We start from the raw sequence: 11,304 nt of genomic DNA, 5'->3' as shown, positions 1-11,304 counted from the left end.
CGCAATCAGAAAAGTCATGGTGCCACTCAGGATTACTAGCACCCCACTATCATGTGTGCGAACATACACTTAAACCTAAAAGGGCCTAACTGTACAGAAATGTGACTGACAGAATCCCGGCACTCTGAAATTTTAACAATTTATAGGTGTATAACCTTATTCAGTTTTTACATCAATATAACAAAGTTCTGTTCATGCACAGATCAGAGCCCAGAGATAGATTCATAAACAATATTTAAGTGGGATTTTAAGAAGTTAATACATATCAAAATTTATTTTTACATTTAAGCTAAAAACAACATCATAATGATGCGGCAAAAAAACTGATGTCCGAGACGTAGGACGGCGCATTTAACCGAGAAAGTATCTTCAAGGGCTTATCACAGCCTTCATGATCCACTCCTAATGTTAATAACATCATAGCCTGGAATATTGAACATTAATTAGAAAATCCTCTTACCAGAATTTATTCAAGTTATGGTCTATTCGTTCTAATATCTGGGACCACCTTGTTTGTATCAATTATTCACCCAGGTCCCAGTGACTTATTGGGTTAACCCGTGTTTTTACAGCACTACTGCTGGGGCAAGCAGGCTCAGAGAAAAAGGACCATCGGAAAGGGGCCCGAGAGGCAGGTGCGTATCCGGGCCCCTGGGGACCACAGCAGGCGGGCCCTGGGTGCTGACTTCCCCCATCTTGGCATCTCCGGACCTCTCGTAGGTCTGCCTGAGCAAACTCGGAGAAAAAGGACCATCAGGAAGAATCTGAAAGGCAGGTGTGTACCCGGGCCCCTGGGGCCCCCAGCGGGGGGCCCGGGTGCCACCTTCCCCGTCTCAGCTTCGCCGAACCTCACGGAGGTCTGCCTGAGGAAAAATAGTCATAGAAAAAGGACCATCGGCAAGTGGCTGAGAGGCAGGAGCGTACTCAGGCCCCTGGGGGCCCCTGCGGGCAGGCCCGGGTTCTGCCTTCCCCTGAGTCAGATTCGCCGGACCTCACGGACCCTCTCTCTAGTAATCTGGAGGAAAATTACCCCCCTTTCTTGTAATCCGTGCACACAGGGTGACAGAGGGGGCCCAAAGCGCGAAAGTACACAACTCCTGGAGCCCTCGCTGGGATCCGGGAGGCAAATGGCACCTCATCGGGACTTCCAGGGAAGTTTGGCCATCTGGTTGCCCCATAGGAAAGCATTGCGGGTGACCAGATGGCCAATTGGATCTGGGCAGCCAGATGGCCGAGGGGATCTGGGCGACCAGATGGCTGACGGGATCTGGGCGACCAGATGGCCAGGCACGAAAGTGAAGCCATCTGGACACCCTGCGCCCCAACGAAGGAGTGGTTACAAAAGGGGGGTTAAACCCATGTGGTCACGGGGATCTGGGTGCTAAGTGGTACATATATAAGGGGGTCCCCGTAAGAGAGGAAGGTGTATTGTAGGCAACATACACTGGAATTTTATAAAAATACATTCGAAAACTGGTTTGCAATTGGTAATTTGATTTATTAACCAATGCTCTGTGATTGCCGATTGACAAAATTAAATCACATCAATTCATAAATAGTAAGGCCCCAAGGGGGAGGAAAGGGAGGGAATTGGTGCTCAGGGAAGTGTTAGATTGAGAAAAAAAGTGACACAGTATCAAAGAAGGTAACCAATGTAATACCAAATTGCAGACATAGGTCAAAACAAATATAATACAAAAGCCAAAATACAAGGCAAAATTCAAAAATTGTTCATGGGAGAAGAATTCGACGGTCACATCTAATTATTAGATAAATTGGGGGTGTGCCGGGATTTCAACAAAAGGGAAACAAGTCGACGTTTCGACCCCTATCAGTAGGCCAATTGAAGTCCTTTCACGGGGTCTTCATCAGGACGTCACAAAGGGAGAAGGGTAGGATGGGGCAATTCTGTGTAAGAAATTTGAGGGAAAATGTGTTTTAGTGTATACCAAGCAAATGACAAGAAAAAGACGAAATTTAGGTCCAAAAATTATTTACCATGGAGTACGGCCCAGCCGGGCTCTGTACATGGAAAAACGCGCCACGCTGACTGTCGTGGTCAATCTGATAAAGTGGAAACCTCAAATAAAGAGGAGAACAAATAATCAATAGAGTTCTAATAAATCAAAGAATGAAAACTGGTTTTAAAACCAATTGCATACTACAAATGTTGACACTGCTGTTACCAAATTCTACTCAAGGCTTTACCAAACATAAATGCCAGTAGAAATTGCATCTTGATTGGTCATGGGGGTGTATAAAACCGACATCAGACTACAAAGGATTTAAAAATGTACCTTTAGGTCGATATTACTCGAACCGTCTGGGGTCCAAAGGATTTAAAACAGTGCGGCAGAGACAAATTCAGAGACAAATTCTGGTTGTAAAGTTATTCTCCTATGGTAAACAAAGTGGAGAGAAATTGTTTACCAAACAGTGCGTGTGGTGCTCACGTAGGGAATACTGCGCTACATGCTACCGATTACTTACATGGAATGGAGCAAGACCCGCAGTCTACTTAAAACGTTTAGGCAGCCTCAATTGCAGACGTACGCCGGATGAGAGGTTCATAGTCCACCTCAGGGCGGGAATTAGTTCTTGCGCCTGTCCGTCTGTTTTTGTTTTAGGCTGGAAAGAGGGAGGAGGAGAATCGGTTGGTTGTTCGAGGTGCGGGGCTTACTGTAAATCACCAGCACCTAAAACTACTTACGGAAGAAGACAAAGCGGGCAGCCAGCGTCTGTGCAATTCCTAACACGAACTCCGCCGTAACAGCAACGCAGAGTTTGGGGGCGGGGCCAACTAATGTGCCGGAGTGATGAAGAGGGAAAAGTGACTCCCGGTTAGAAAGCAGACTCCGCAAAACCACATGGTTAAAATTGTAATTGACTCTCGTGAGTTTCGAATCAGTGATGGTTTTACAACGACTATTTTTGGAAAAATAATAATAATACATTTCAAAACTAACATTGGTGCAACTCTCACGCAGGAGGTTGAAAACCAATCTACGGACATTACAAGTTGCTATTTCATAATGGCATCAGTGAAACTATAACTTTCGTTTACACACCCAGTATGAATTATAGATTGTTCATTATTCTTGTAAATAGATGGTTTTTAAAAAAGACAACTACATTTAGAGAATTAGTAACATTGGTGCCACTCTCACGGAGGAGGTTGAAGACCAAGCCACAAGGCATTACAAAATATTAGAAACCTTTATAAACCATCATAGACCGTACGAGTCTTGATATTACTACCATCATCAGTTCATTACAGGGAACTCGTGCACTTCTCCAACATCCGGATCAGGAGGAATTGTTCCACACGAGCAAACTACCTGAAGGAGTCTGAGGTCCTAACCGAACGCCTTATTACACGAGGATACCCATCCAGGATGGTGAAAAGAGTAGGAAAACGGGCTTGGTATAACCCACGTGAGACCCTACTTAATCCAGATAACTCACCAAGGACAGCCCAAAACCGCATAATTTGTGTCACAACCTTTTCGACACGCAGTAATGACATCAAAAAAATCATTAATCAAAACTGGCCCTTGGTCGCGGATGTCATCAAACAAACTGAATTGCCCCTCCACTCGTTTAAGAGAGCCAAAAACATAAGGGACATGGTGGTCCATTCCTACTTAGAGTCAGAAAGCCAACCCACTCTGACATCCCTTTGGAACCTCCCCCCAGTAATTGGCCATTACCGGTGTGGGGCTTGCACTGCCTGTGAGACGACTATCCAGACTAAAACATTTACCCACAGTGGCAGAACCTACAACTTAAAACATTACACGAATTGTAATTCTACTGGGGTCATTTATATCATCCGGTGCCCATGTAGCCAGCTATACGTGGGACAAACCCAACAGAAAATAAAATCCAGGATTTCGTCCCACTCTAGCAGATTAAGATGCAAAGTGGCAGGGGCGCCTTTGGTAGACCACTGGCTGCAAGCAGGACACTCTGTCACAGACCTACGATGGTTTGTCATTGAAAAGGTCTCTCTGGGCAGAAGAGGTGGCAATCTCCCCCTAATACTGAATACACGTGAGTCCAAATGGATGTCCCTTCTGGACTCCATTAAGAATGGTCTAAATGAGCAGGACAGCAGCATTGCTCAATTGGCAACACTGGGTTAAAATCAACTGTGTATTAATGATCCAACACACTCGTTACACTCTCATGTTGGAGAAGTGCACGAGTTCCCTGTAATGAACTGATGATGGTAGTAATATCAAGACTCGTACGGTCTATGATGGTTTATAAAGGTTTCTAATATTTTGTAATGCCTTGTGGCTTGGTCTTCAACCTCCTCCGTGAGAGTTGCACCAATGTTACTAATTCTCTAAATGTAGTTGTCTTTTTTAAAAACCATCTATTTACAAGAATAATGAACAATCTATAATTCATACTGGGTGTGTAAACGAAAGTTATAGTTTCACTGATGCCATTATGAAATAGCAACTTGTAATGTCCGTAGATTGGTTTTCAACCTCCTGCGTGAGAGTTGCACCAATGTTAGTTTTGAAATTTATTATTATTATTTTTCCAAAAATAGTCGTTGTAAAACCATCACTGATTCGAAACTCACGAGAGTCAATTACAATTTTAACCATGTGGTTTTGCGGAGTCTGCTTTCTAACCGGGAGTCACTTTTCCCTCTTCATCACTCCGGCACATTAGTTGGCCCCGCCCCCAAACTCCGCGTTGCTGTTACGGCGGAGTTCGCGTTAGGAATTGCACAGACGCTGGCTGCCCGCTTTGTCTTCTTCCGTAAGTAGTTTTAGGTGCTGGTGATTTACAGTAAGCCCCGCACCTCGAACAACCAACCGATTCTCCTCCTCCCTCTTTCCAGCCTAAAACAAAAACAGACGGACAGGCGCAAGAACTAATTCCCGCCCTGAGGTGGACTATGAACCTCTCATCCGGCGTACGTCTGCAATTGAGGCTGCCTAAACGTTTTAAGTAGACTGCGGGTCTTGCTCCATTCCATGTAAGTAATCGGTAGCATGTAGCGCAGTATTCCCTACGTGAGCACCACACGCACTGTTTGGTAAACAATTTCTCTCCACTTTGTTTACCATAGGAGAATAACTTTACAACCAGAATTTGTCTCTGAATTTGTCTCTGCCGCACTGTTTTAAATCCTTTGGACCCCAGACGGTTCGAGTAATATCGACCTAAAGGTACATTTTTAAATCCTTTGTAGTCTGATGTCGGTTTTATACACCCCCATGACCAATCAAGATGCAATTTCTACTGGCATTTATGTTTGGTAAAGCCTTGAGTAGAATTTGGTAACAGCAGTGTCAACATTTGTAGTATGCAATTGGTTTTAAAACCAGTTTTCATTCTTTGATTTATTAGAACTCTATTGATTATTTGTTCTCCTCTTTATTTGAGGTTTCCACTTTATCAGACTGACCACGACAGTCAGCGTGGCGCGTTTTCCATGTACAGAGCCCGGCTGGGCCGTACTCCATGGTAAATAATTTTTGGACCTAAATTTCGTCTTTTTCTTGTCATTTGCTTGGTATACACTAAAACACATTTTCCCTCAAATTTCTTACACAGAATTGCCCCATCCTACCCTTCTCCCTTTGTGACGTCCTGATGAAGACCCCGTGAAAGGACTTCAATTGGCCTACTGATAGGGGTCGAAACGTCGACTTGTTTCCCTTTTGTTGAAATTCCGGCACACCCCCGATTTATCTAATAATTAGATGTGACCGTCGAATTCTTCTCCCATGAACAATTTTTGAATTTTGCCTTGTATTTTGGCTCTTGTATTATATTTGTTTTGACCTATGTCTGCAATTTGGTATTACATTGGTTACCTTCTTTGATACTGTGTCACTTTTTTTCTCAATCTAACACTTCCCTGAGCACCAATTCCCTCCCTTTCCTCCCCCTTGGGGCCTTACTATTTATGAATTGATGTGATTTCATTTTGTCAATCGGCAATCACAGAGCATTGGTTAATAAATCAAATTACCAATTGCAAACCAGTTTTCGAATTTGTTTTTATAAAATTCCAGTGTATGTTGCCTACAATACACCTTCCTCTCTTACGGGGACCCCAACGAAGGAGTGAGCGGGTGCCAGGGCACGGCGGCCCAGAGGCCCAGGGACCCAGCTGGGCCCCAGCCATGGAGGCTGCAAGGGGGACCCAACACGCCCTATGACCCGGGGATCCGCGGATACCTTGACAAGCAGGGGAGGCCTGCACGGGACAGATGGACCCCTGTCCTGGGCCCTTGGTGGAGCAGCAACCCGGGGCTCCCAGGCCCAGAGATGCAGGGGAACCCTCCCTGGGCCCGCCGGACACCATCCTGGACACCCTGCCATGTGGCAGGACCCAGGACGGAGCCCGTGGTGGGAAGGCTGCCCTCCTCGGGGCCCTCAGGGGCCCTGGCCGGAGCTCCTGAACCCAGCCAAGCCAGGGGAGGCTGCCTGGGCACAACGGAACCTCGACCCATGCCTTTGGCAGTGCAGCAAGCCAGGGGATGGAGCCCAGGGCCGGAGCAACCGACCCGAGGCCCGGCCGGGCCCCTGGACCCAGCCGGGGCTCCCAGGCCCAGAGGTGCAGGGGAAGCCTCCCTGGGCCCACCGGGCACCATCCCGGACACCCTGCCACACGGCAGGACTGAGGACGGAGCCTAAGGTGGGGAGGCCACCCTCCCCGGGGCCCACAGGGGTCCGGATAGAGCTCCTGAACCCAGCCAAGCAAGGGGAGGCTCCCCGGGCACCACAGAAACCCCGTCCCAGGCCTTTGGCACTGTGGCAGGCCGGGGGACAGCCTGAGCACCCAACCCGGGGCCCGGACAGGCCCCTGGACCCAGGCGGGGCTCCCAGGCACGGAGGCACAGGGGACACCTCCCCGGGCCCTCCGGACCCCATCCCAGGCACCCTTCTATGTGGGAGGACCCAGGGCGGAGCCCGGGTTGGGGAGGCCGTCCTTCCTGGGGCCCTCAGGGGCCTTGGTCGGAGCTTCTAAACCCAGCCAAGCAAGGGGAGGCTTCCAGGGGCACAACGGAACCCCGACGGGGGCCTTTGGCAGTGCAGCAGGCCGGGGCACAGGCCCAGGGCTGGGGCACCCGACCTTGGGCCCGACCAGGCCCCTGGACCCAGACGGGGCTCCCAGTCCCAGAGGCGCAGGGGACGTCTCCCCGGGCCCTCTGGACCCCGTCCCTTGCACCCTGCCACGTGGCAGGACCCAGGACGGAGCCGAGGTGGGGAGGCCGTCCTTCCTGGGGCCCTCAGGGACCCCGGTCAGAGCTTCTAAACCCAGCCAAGTAAGGGGAGGCTCCCCGGGCACCACAGAACCCCGTCCCGGGCCTTTGGCAGTGCGGCAGCCCAGGGGACAGGGCCCAGGGCCCGAGCACCCGACCCAGGGCCCTGCAGGGCCCCTGAACTCAGCCGGGGCTCCTAGGTCCGGAGGCACAGGGGACACCTCCATGGGCCCTCCGGACCCCATTCCAAGCACCCTGCCATGCAGCAGGACCCAGGACGGGCCCTAAGGGGCCCTGTCCGGAGCTTCTGAACGCAGCCAAGCAAGGGGAGACTGCCCGGGCACAACGGAACCATGACCCGGGCCTTTGGCAGTCACGCAGGCCGGGGGTGGGGCCCAGAGCCGGAGCTCGCGACCCCGGGCCCAGCAGGGCCCTGGACCCAGCTGGGGCTCCCAGGCCCGAGGCACATGGGACGCTTCCGCGGGCCCTCCAGACGCCCTCCCAGGAACCCTGTCACGTGACCGTGACAGGGTGATGTATCCCGCATTGCAATTGTGGCGATGGTACCCACGTATTGGGTCACCTCTTGGACAAGACGCAGTTCACCCAGACCCGAGCGATACTTACATCAGTGGATGCCGAAAAGGCCTTCAACAGGGTCCATTGGCCTTATTTGCACCAAGTCCTCTGCTGGTTTGGGTTAGGGGAGAGATTCAGGAATTGGGTGAACTGCGTCTACCATAGTCCGCAAGCCCGCATCTGGGTCAATGGGGTGGTATCATCCCTTTAGGTTGGAGCGGGGTACGAGGCAGCCCTCACCCCTCGGCTGTTCACGCTCTACATGGAGAATTTTGCGGAAAGGGTCCGCCAGCTTCCCACGGTCACCGGGATCCAGATGGGAGACAGGGAGCACAAGATTTCGCTATATGCGGACAATGTGTTGCTTTTTTTAACTCATCCCTTGATGTCTCTTCCCCCTTTGTTGGAGGAAGTTGGTGCCTTCAGTGTTGTGTTGGGATTTAAAATCAACCTGAACAAGACCTAAGCACTCAGCCTTACATTGCCAGCCACGGACCAATGCCTTCTACTGGTGCACTTCCCATTTACCTGGGCCACTAGCGGCATCACATACATGGAGGTCTGGGTTTTTTCAACCTCTGAAAAGATTGCCCAGGTGAACTACTCAGAGATATTGGCTAAGGTTCATCAAGAATTGAACAGTTGGAAGAAACATGCCCTCTACTGACTGGGCAAGATCAATCAATCAATCAGGCATTTGTTAAGCGTGACTACTCACCCGTAAGGGTCTCAAGGTGCTGAGGAGGGTGTGGGGGGTTTAGCAGGCTCCAGTCTATCAAGGGGGTGTCTGTCGAACAGCCAGGTTTTGAGGTTTCTTGTGAAGATGGGGAGCGATGTTGTCTGTCTAAGGTGGAGAGGAAGGGCGTTCCAGGCCCAGACTGCGAGGAAGGAGAAAGAGCAGCCTCCCAATCTGGTCTATCTGGTGCAGGGAACCACGGCCTAGGAGAGCTGGGCTGATCGTAGGGTTCTCTGGGGTGCGTGAAATTTGAGTTGGCTGTTCAGGTATGCTGGTCCGGTGTTGTGGAGAGCCTTGTGGGCCTGGATGAGCATCTTGAAGGTGACTCTAGCTTCGATGGGGAGCCAGTGGAGTGTGCGCAGGTGCTGGGAGATGTGGCAGTGTCTTGACAGGTCGAGGACCAGTCTTGCGTCAGCGTTCTGGATGTTCTGTAGCTTGCGGATGAGGTTTTTGTTTATTCCCGCATAGAGTGCGTTGGCATAGCCGAGTCTGCTGGTGACCAGGGCATGTCGTCTGTGTATGACACAATGTTGAGTCCATAGGTTCTGATGATGGGGGCGAGTGGAGCCATGTAGACGTTGAAGAGTGTAGGGTTGAGGGAGGCCCCATGGGGGACTCTGCAGGTGGTAGGTGTAGGGTGCGAGATGAAAGGGGGGAGTCTGACATGCTGCATTCTGACAGAGAGGATGGAGTGGATCCAGTTGAGGGTCTTGGATCACTGCATCGTGAAGTCTGCGTATTAGGGTCCGGTGAGAGACTTTGTCGAACGCCACTTATAGGTCGAGGAGGATGAGGGCTGCTGATACTCTTCTGTCCAGTAGGGTGCAGATGGCATCTGTTGCAGCGAGGAGGGCGGTTTCCGTACTGTGTTTTTTTTCTGAAGCCGGATTGGGAGGAGTCAAGGATGTTGTGCTCTTCGATGAATGTGGCGAGTTGGCTGTTGATGGCTTTCTTGATGATTTTCACTGGGAACGGGAGCAGGGAGATGGGTCTGTAGTTTTTGAGGTCAGTGGGGTCCACCGAGGGTTTCTTCAGGAGGGGGTTGACCTCGGCATGTTTCCAGTTGTCTGGGAACGTGACGGTTGCCAGGGAGCGGTTGATGGTGTGTCAGAGCATGGGTGTGATTGTGTTGGCGTCTCAGTTGAAAATGTGGTGGGGCAGTGGTCCGTGGGGGCCCCAGAGTGCATTGAATTCATCTTCTTCAGTGTGTCTTTGGTGGTGAGGGCTGTTCAGTTGTCGATCACTGCCTTCAGGTGTCGGGTGGTTGGTGAAGGTTCAGTGTGTTGGTTGTCTTCGTCGAAGTTGTTGTAGATGCTCTTGATTTTGTGGTGGAAAAAGGTGCTGAGTTTGTCGCAGAGGTCTTGTGAGGAGGGATGTCGGTGGACTCGCTGGTAGGTTGAGCAAACTACTTGATGATGTTGAAGAATTCTTTGCTGTTGTGTGTGTGAGTAGAGATTCTGTCTTCTATAACTTTTTTCCTTGTTTTTCTGATGAGTAGGTGGTGGGCGTTGGTGGCGGCTCTGAAGTGGTTGTGGGCTTCTGTGGATTTGGTGTTCCCCCAGGCCTTTTCAAGGTGGTGGCAAGTGCCTCTGAACTCTCGAAGTTTGGTGGTAAACCACCTGGCTTTCTTGGCATGAGTGTTGTTGTTTATCTTGAGAGGGGCTATGGTGTTGGCGCTGTCGGAGATCCATCTGTGTAGTGTTTGGGCTGCAGTGTTGGGGTCTTCGTTTTCCGCGATGGTTGGGGTGGAGTTACTGAGTGAGGAGGTTAGGTGGTCGTCGGTGATTCTGGTCCAGTTTCTTTGTGGGAGGAGGTGCAGGTATGTGTGGCCGTTGGCTGTTCTGAAGGTGAAGTGAATGCATCGATGGTCAGTCCATGGGAGTTTGGTGTTGTAGCTGAAGGTGTTGAAGTTACCTGTTGTGAAGAGGGGGTCGAGAGTGTGTCCTGTTAATTGCGTGGGTCCAGTTACAATCTGGCGGAGTCCAATGTTGTGGAGGTTGTCCAGGAGGGATGTGGTGCTTGGGTCCAGTAGGTTGTCGAGGTGGAAGTTGAGGTCTCCCAGTAAGGTGAAGTTGGTGGGCGCGATGGCATCGATGGCATGCGGGGTGATGATGTCCGTGATGGAGCTAGCTAAAAGTCTGTGGGGGCCAGGGGGTAGGTAGATGAGCGTTCCTCAGAGGGTGGTGGTAGGGCTGGCCAGTATCTTGAATTTAAAGTGTTCCATCAGGTCTCGTCAAGGAGTCTCGTCAAGGAGTGTGCCCAGGCGAAGGGTTGATTTGTGAACGATGGCCATTCCTCCTCCCGGGGGGGGTGGCAGTCCTTGGAGATCTTGTATCCTTGGGGAATGGCAATGGCGATGGCGTTGTCCGGTCCCGAGGTGGTGATGGGCCATGTTTCAGTGAAGAACACTACGTCTGGGGTGGTGCTGTCGAGGAGGTACCAGATTTCTGTGGCATGTTTGTGGAGGGATCGGACGTTGGGGAGGATGCATTGCAGGGTCTTTGGTTGGGTTGTGGTTTTGCTGGCGGGTTGCGCAGGGTCTGTGGTCTTGGCGGTGCTGCATGTGTGCTGGCAGTGGTGACAGCAGAAGGGTCCGTGGGTGTCGGCTGGTGATGCTAACTTGCAGTTGTTGTTGCATCCTGGGTTGAATGCATGGAGTGCCGCTGAGTCAAAGCGTTGGCATTGCTGAGGTCCAGGGTTCCTGGTGCTGGTCACGGTCGTGTCGCGGTCAGGTCATGGACGAGCGCAGAC

General features: G+C 51.0%; 1 long non-coding RNA gene across 1 annotated transcript; it reads right to left on the bottom strand.

The window, feature by feature from the left end:
• Positions 1-1,803: 1,803 nt before the first annotated feature.
• Positions 1,804-2,621, bottom strand: LOC144827788 (uncharacterized). The gene is made up of 4 exons (XR_013610370.1): positions 2,491-2,621; positions 2,298-2,397; positions 1,999-2,080; positions 1,804-1,908 (listed from the first exon to the last, which is right to left on the bottom strand). It is a non-coding gene; the product is annotated as an uncharacterized LOC144827788 (long non-coding RNA).
• Between the last annotated feature and the right edge of the window lie 8,683 nt (positions 2,622-11,304).

Source organism: Lissotriton helveticus, chromosome 4_1 (assembly GCF_964261635.1).
Source record: "Lissotriton helveticus chromosome 4_1, aLisHel1.1, whole genome shotgun sequence".
Lineage (NCBI taxonomy): Eukaryota > Metazoa > Chordata > Amphibia > Caudata > Salamandridae > Lissotriton > Lissotriton helveticus.
This window is presented reverse-complemented; position numbering and strand designations above follow the sequence as displayed.